Raw genomic sequence first — 7,679 nt, forward strand, 5'->3', positions numbered from 1 at the left:
CACAATGTAATTTGTCGTCACTTCTGTCGATTGACGATTGCCCGTTCGTCTCACCATCCCAAAGTGGTTTTACCACCATTTGCACAGTGGGATATTGTTGGGTTCAAACCCCCCAGCGAATAACAATGGAATATAAAGACAATACTCCTTTCAAATATACACAACTCCAATTCTATTTACACAGAAAAAATTTCCGTAGTTAAACTAACGCTAAATTTAACTTATTTTATTGGAAAAAATTATTTGCTTGTAGTTAAATTTTATTATTTTTATCGAAATTTTCCACAGCTTAATGAAATTTTACTTTTTTTAAGTATATCTCAAAAATTTTATGCACTAAACTTGAGTATAAAGTTCAATGACCGTACACATAAGTTCAATATGAACTAAAGCAAAATAAGATTTTCGTACGATTCCCAAAAATAGTAAGAATGAACTAATGTATGGTTAAAATGGTCATGATTTGGCGCCAATTATTTTCATCTTTACTTTTAGTTAATTTTTTCTTCTATGAGATAATGTAATTTCATGAACTGCAGTTAAAAAGTACAACAGGGCATTAAAATTTCCTGGTTTTAACAACGCTTTGTGGAGTAAAATTTAGTTCAATTTTCGCCCGAGGTAGTTCATTCTTCCTATAAAACAGTTAACTTTTTTTCGGTGTAGAGAAAAGTTTTATTATATTTTACTTTATTAACTTATTCACCTGGATCTATAGTCGTACGACATTTGATTCAGCACCTGTGGGGAAACTATTTAGATGATATTATGCTCATTAGTGACGCGAAGTCGAAACAAAAAATTATGGGGCTTGGGTCTTAACTATACCATATATCGTATTATCTAGCATATGACTATAAAACAAGTATATACAGCGGATCAAATATAATTGTTTCCTTTGAAAACCCTTCGTTGTAGTGCCTTATTTGAGTTTCACGTGGATTCAAGGAAACAAACTGCCTAAATAAGATCGATGCAAATGGTACATTTTCCATTTTAAGTTGTTACATAAGAAATACTTCTGGATTTATAGGAAAATCCGGTGATGTAATGGCTCTCAATCGGGAAACTTTACAAGGAGTTAAATCGGCGGCAGCGGCTTGATGACTGAGCCTTTGCTAATTTGTCCATACGACGCTATGAACACCTATGCGATTAATTGTACAACTATTTCCAGAATTTGCAAAGTATCATCAATATAATACAAAATATTACATTGTTTTGCCATTATTTTTGCCTTTGATTGGTTCAAATTTTAATATACGATTTCAATGTGTGAAAATTTTGGAAAGGAATTGTTACTAAAATTAAATTTCCGAGCTCCGAGCTTAATACACCTTTTTATGCTAAAAGACTACAACTGCAAAAGAAGATTATAAATCTGCAACCTGGAACTAAGAATGGAACTTGATATTCTATGCAGGTAATGTGTAACACAATTAATTGTACAAAATTAAATTCGAATTATTCCGTTTACTTTCAGAAAAACTAATTTAGCTTACAGGCTGCTGATTTATTGGAAATCTAGGGGCATCTAAATATTAGAAGGAACATGCTGACATGGTTATTATGAGGAAGATAATGATTTATATAGTTTATTTTTTCATCCAATGTTGTTATTGATAGTAATTGTATGTGTACATTATGTTAGAACAAAACACACAAATGACAAGAACCAAATTTATTTGTCTATTGCATAATTCAAAAAATAATAAAATATTGAATATGTTTTATAAGAAACACATATTTTCTTTTATTTCAAATAAAACTAAATACGATTTTGGGGGCGCAATATATAATTTTTTTGATTGAAATTAATAGCCAACTTCAATTAATTATTTAATTGAATGAATCAAATAGTTGATTGATTTTTGTCGCCAAATTAATTAAAATTTTAATTGATTCAATAAAAACTCTTATTGGATTTTATGTTAAAAATCAATTACACAGAAAAAAAGGTGTCTTGTTAATTTTAGGACCAGTTTAACTTCCACATAGTTCAAAAAATTTACTGTAATATAGTTCATTTTTCGTAACCACTGCGAAAATTAACTTAGCTAAAGGAAAACTTATAAAAATTCAGTAAATGTTGTTTAGTTCACTAACTACGAAATGGGACGGATTTTTCCTTAAAGAAATTTCCAATACAATAGTTAATGCATCGTTGATTGTATTATAAAAAGACATAGGCAATATAAAAATCTTACTACGAAATGTGGACAATTTACTAAGAAAAATTTTTGTATGGAAAAAAATTTTTATAGTAAAAATTAACTTAACCACAGTACCGATTCGTATGGCGGCTTCCTACTAGAGGTGTGCACGTGAGTAATATTTTACTCACGCTCACGCACACTCACGACGGAAAAACCTTACTCACGCACACTCACGCACGAAAAATTTTCGAACCGCTCACGCTCACGAACACTCACGAATGAATTTATTTTAAAAAATCACGCACACTCACGACAGAAAAATTCTACTCACGCACACTCACGCACGAAAAAAATTCGAGGCATTCACGCTCACGCACACTCACGAAAGAAAATTTTTGCTCACGCACGAAAAATATTCGAGCCGCTCACACTCACGCACACTCACGAATGGATTTATTTTAAAAAATCACGCACACTCACGAAAGAAATTTTTTGCTCACGCACACTCACGCACGAAAAAATTTCAAGGCGCTCACGCACACTCACGAAGGAATTTATATATTATTGTTATAACCTTATTGTTGACCATTGTGGCCTCATTTATTAACCGATCTTACTCAAAGCTAGCGCAAGGTAATCTCCTGTAATATCAACAAAACCTGCAAAATATAATCCAAATCGGGTCATATTTAGATATAGCTCTTATATATATTTTTCGCCCGTTTTTGAAAAATGTACCCCTTGTAACTTTATTTCTAACCATAGTAGCCTTATCTAATACCCGATCTTACTCTAATTTAGCACATCAAATTTGACCATAATACTCTTATTTATTAACCTATGTTGCTCAAATTTCAAATAAACATGTATTAGCCGATCGTATTGAGACTTGTATGTAGCTATTACATAAATCTATTTTCAGAAATTTGAATTTATTACCCACACTAATTTTTTTAATAAAGGACTCAATATTAGTAGCATACTAAATAACTCTGTAGGTTCAGAATCAACTATACTCCTGTGTTAATATCAGACATTTCTGTTCAGATTATGATAAAACTCCCATGTACCCAGTAATGTTATTAAATCTGGAAATGTGATTTTCCCCAAACCTATATCATTGATACCCTACAAACAATGTTCACTAATTCAGTAGGGGTGATTTGGGGTATGATGTAGTCGGCCCGGCCCGACTTTCTACTTTACTCGTTAATTCGAATTTTATTTAATCTACCAATTTTTTATGGTACACTTTTTCGACAATATTTCTCATTTTCGTTAGAAAAAAAACAAAGCAATATTTTATAAAAGGTTTTATTGTTTAAGGAACGGCACTATACTCGGTTTTTGCACCGAAAACCAGCGCTTTCAATTAATTTTAAATGAAAAAAAAACTATTACACAATCCATACATTGGAAGGTTTAGTGTGACCAAAGTCGTGAGTGTGACCAATGTCGTGAACGTGATTAAAATCGTGGGCGTGACTAACATCGTGAGTGCGATTGACATCGTGATCGTGATTCAAATCGAGATCGTGATTCAACTCGTGAGCGTGATTCAAATCGTGAGCGTGATACAAGTCGTGAGCGTGATTCAAATCGTGAGCGTGATTTAAATCGTGAGCGTGATCAAACTAGTTACCGTGATTCAAATCGTGAGCGTGATTTTGTTTTCGTGAGTGTAATTATCAAACATTTTTACTCACGCACATTCACGAAGAATTTTTTTCGTGACTCACGCTCACGCACGAAAATTTTCAGCTTGATCACGCTCACGCACGCTCACGAGATTGACTCCATCGTGACTCACGGCTCACGCGTGAGTCACGAAAATTTTCGTGAGTCACGAAAATTTCGTGTCACGTGCACACCTCTACTTCCTACAGCTTATTTCGGTTTTTACTATAAGTTGGAGTAATTTCCTCACATTGAAAATTTTAGATAAAGTAGAATAAAAAGTAGTTAATTTAATCCTTGACGGGTGTATATAATTTTTTATGGATTCCTCGTAAATTTTGAATATATTTTACCTTATCCTATAGATAGAATACCAACTAATCAATAAACGTGATACTGGAAATTGAAGTGAGAAGAAATTATGAAATTATTGCATCATCTTTTTTTTTTTTTTTGTTTGTGTTTGTTATTGCGATGATGTTATGGAATGTGTGTTGTTGGTATCTTTTGTGGTGATAGTTGTTTTGTTGCAATAGCGAGATCAGAAAGGGATCATGTGTGTGTGGAGTTGTTTTTCTTTACATATGTGTCCTTTATGGCTATTTGTGTCTTTGAGTTTTATTGGTGCATTCAGTTCTGTTGTTGCATTTATGAAGCGCACACGTGGTGCGCTTGCGTGCGGTATTTGTGTTTATTAATAAAAATAAATTTATTTCGTAACATTTTAGAAACTGATAAGTGAATGGTGTGATGTTAGAGAAAACAAAAACACTTTATATTGATAAAAAATAAATAAATCACATATTAAGAAACTGTATATTTCTATTAATAATTTAAAATTAGTGCGGTTTTAAATTGGTTTACATAAAAATATTCATAATGAGTGGTAATAAAATGATCTATATTTACTCTACATCTGGATCACAGTACAATTTTTTGAGTCTATATTTTTATGTTATAGCGAGTCCTTAAGGTGTGTACTAAGTTCGAGTTTAGGTGCTAAATTAAGAAATAAATCAGTAAGAAAAGTATAAAATTATACGCCTTCGATGCAAATTTAAATATAACTTGATGGAGAATAGCTCGAAACAAGTTTTTTATAAAGTTTATATTCTTTAAATGGATTACACGATTAAGAACAGAAAATCGTTTTTAAGCTTATGTAGAACGCTGTTTTTTAATTTAATATGATGAATTGTTTTCAAGTTATTCCAATATATATAGCGGAAGTCCCTTAATTTTGAACATAACCGTATATCTCAAAAAGTCGAGCTCTTAAAAAAACAAGTGTAAATTTGGATTCAGCAACCTCAAATTACTAAAAATTTGATATAAATTTTAAATGAACACAAAAACGGTTCAATTTTGTTCCCATGTATTTCTAAAGAAAACTAATCATGAAAAATTGGGATTTTAGCCACTAAACTCGAACTTAATATCCACCATAAATACTAAATGCTATATTGACAAGTGGAAATTATATCTAATTTTATAATATTTTTATTTCATTTATATTCTGAGAAGGATTTCAAAAATGTCCCATTTGTGCATGGATATGATTCCACTAATGTAGTAATTGGATGATTTTTTTTCAATGTGGTAAGTTTTTCGTCCATTTGTAATAAAGCCAAAATTTCTATTTATTAAAAATAATTTTCATTTGCAGGATGACAGCAAATCTAATGGTATTTTTTGGAATCTTCTTACTGTTTAATGCTATCTAAGCTGATATCCCTATTGGCTCTAAGAAAATTCTCTTGTAAGTTAAAGATCAAAATACCATAGAATTTGATAATATTTTTATATTTCATATACCTTTTTAACTTCAGAGGCTTATGACGCAAATCCACACAACAAAAACTAGCGAAATCGGTGAAATTGGACAAAAATGAAATGAAAATAGCAACTTATGGCATATATCTTTCATATGGATAGAAAATGGAAATTGATATTAATTAGTTTCATTCTACTAACATAGAATATTACTCTTTTGAAGAAGCAATTACTAACTACGGAAAAGTAACAACATACAGCGTACAAATAAAAACATTTCTTTTATTGTATATCATAAGCCATAGTTTTATGTAATATAATAATAATTTTTTGAAATAAAATACTGGTAGTTATGAAAAATTGTCTTATATTGTACGAAAAATTTCTTAGTTGTATACAGGCTTGTTGTACCTTTAATTCCTAAATTTATTTACTTCTTTGAAAATTATACTGATAAATAGTTTATTTGAAACCAATTTCTAAATATAGGATTCCCAAAAACTTGTTCATTTTTCCGGATAGCAGGAATATTTTGAATGAGTGTAAGTACATTCTTCCCTCAGCGTAGTAAGAATGAACTAAAATACGATGCAATACATAAACTTATTTATAAGAAAATCATGAACTTATCTAGATGAAAAAAATCTTTGGCGCCAAATCATGGTCATTCTTACTATGGGTTAGTTCATTTTTCGTAAACAATAGTAAACTTTTTTTTCGGTGTACGTTTTTAATTGATTCAATCACACAATTAATTGATTCCGTGACAAAAGTCAATTAATTTTTTAATTGAAAATCGTGTTGGTTTTCAATCAAAATGAGTGATTGATACTATCATTTTCGTGATTGAAGACGTTTCAATAAAAACAAGTATATACGGCCGTAAGTTCGGCCAGGCCGAATCTTATGTACCCTCCACCATGGATTGCGTAGGAACTTCTACTAAAGGCTGTCATCCACAATCGAATTACTTGGGTTGCGATAACACTTGCCGATGGCAAGGTATCGTAAAACTTTTTAGCACTGTCTTCTAAATTGTAAGTTAGCCCATACGGGGTATATATTAAACAAAAAAAGGCCGATTAAATACGTATATAATCTAGTTTGACAAATTTTTCTATAGAAATAAAATTTTGACAAAATTTTCTATAGAAATGAAACCTTGACAAAATTTTCTATAGAAATAAAATTTTGACAAAATTTTCTATAGAAATAAAAATTTGACAAAATTTTCTATAGAAATAAAAACTTGACAAAATTTTCTATAGAAATAAAATGTTGACAAAATTTTCTATGGAAGTAAAATGTTGACAAAATTTTCTATAGCAATACAATTTTGACAAAAATTTCTATAGAAATAAAATGTTGATAAAATTTTGTATAGAAATAAAATGTTGACAAAATTTTCTACAGAAATAAATTTTTTACAAAATTTTCTATAGAAATAAAATTTTGACAAACATTTCTATAGAAATAAACTTTTGACAAAACTTTCTATAGAAATGAAATTTTAACAAAACTTTCTATAGTAATAAAATTTGACAAAATTTTCTATGGAAATAAAGTTTTGGTAGATTACAAAATTTTCTATAGAAATAAAATTTTGACAAAATTTTCTATGGAAATAAAATTTGGACAAACATTTGTATAGAAATAAACTTTTGACAAAACTTTCTATAGAAATGAAATTTTGACAAAACTTTCTATAGTAATAAAATTTGACAAAATTTTCTATGGAAATAAAGTTTTGGTAGATTATTTTTGGCGATATGGACCAATTTTTGTGTAATAAGTCATCGGCTATATATAACTAAAGACCGATATGGACCAATTTTTACATGGCTGTTAGAGCCCATATATTGACAAAATGTACCAAATTTCAACCGTATCGGATGACTTTTGCTCCTCCAAGAGGTTCCGGACGTCAAATCTGGGGACGGTTTATATGGGAACTATATATAATTATGGACCGATATGGACCAATTTTTGCATGGTTGTTAGAGACCACATACTAACACCATGTACCAAATTTCAACTGGATCGGATGAATTTTGCTCTTCCAAGAGGCTCCGG

General features: G+C 30.3%; 1 long non-coding RNA gene across 1 annotated transcript; it reads left to right on the plus strand.

Annotated features, from left to right (window-relative positions):
* Positions 1-4,630: 4,630 nt before the first annotated feature.
* LOC142241283 (uncharacterized) lies at positions 4,631-5,966 on the plus strand. Its single transcript, XR_012723557.1, has 4 exons — positions 4,631-4,719; positions 5,358-5,432; positions 5,500-5,592; positions 5,663-5,966. It is a non-coding gene; the product is annotated as an uncharacterized LOC142241283 (long non-coding RNA).
* Positions 5,967-7,679: the final 1,713 nt, after the last annotated feature.

Source organism: Haematobia irritans, chromosome 1, assembly GCF_050003625.1.
Source record: "Haematobia irritans isolate KBUSLIRL chromosome 1, ASM5000362v1, whole genome shotgun sequence".
Taxonomy (NCBI): Eukaryota; Metazoa; Arthropoda; class Insecta; order Diptera; family Muscidae; genus Haematobia; species Haematobia irritans.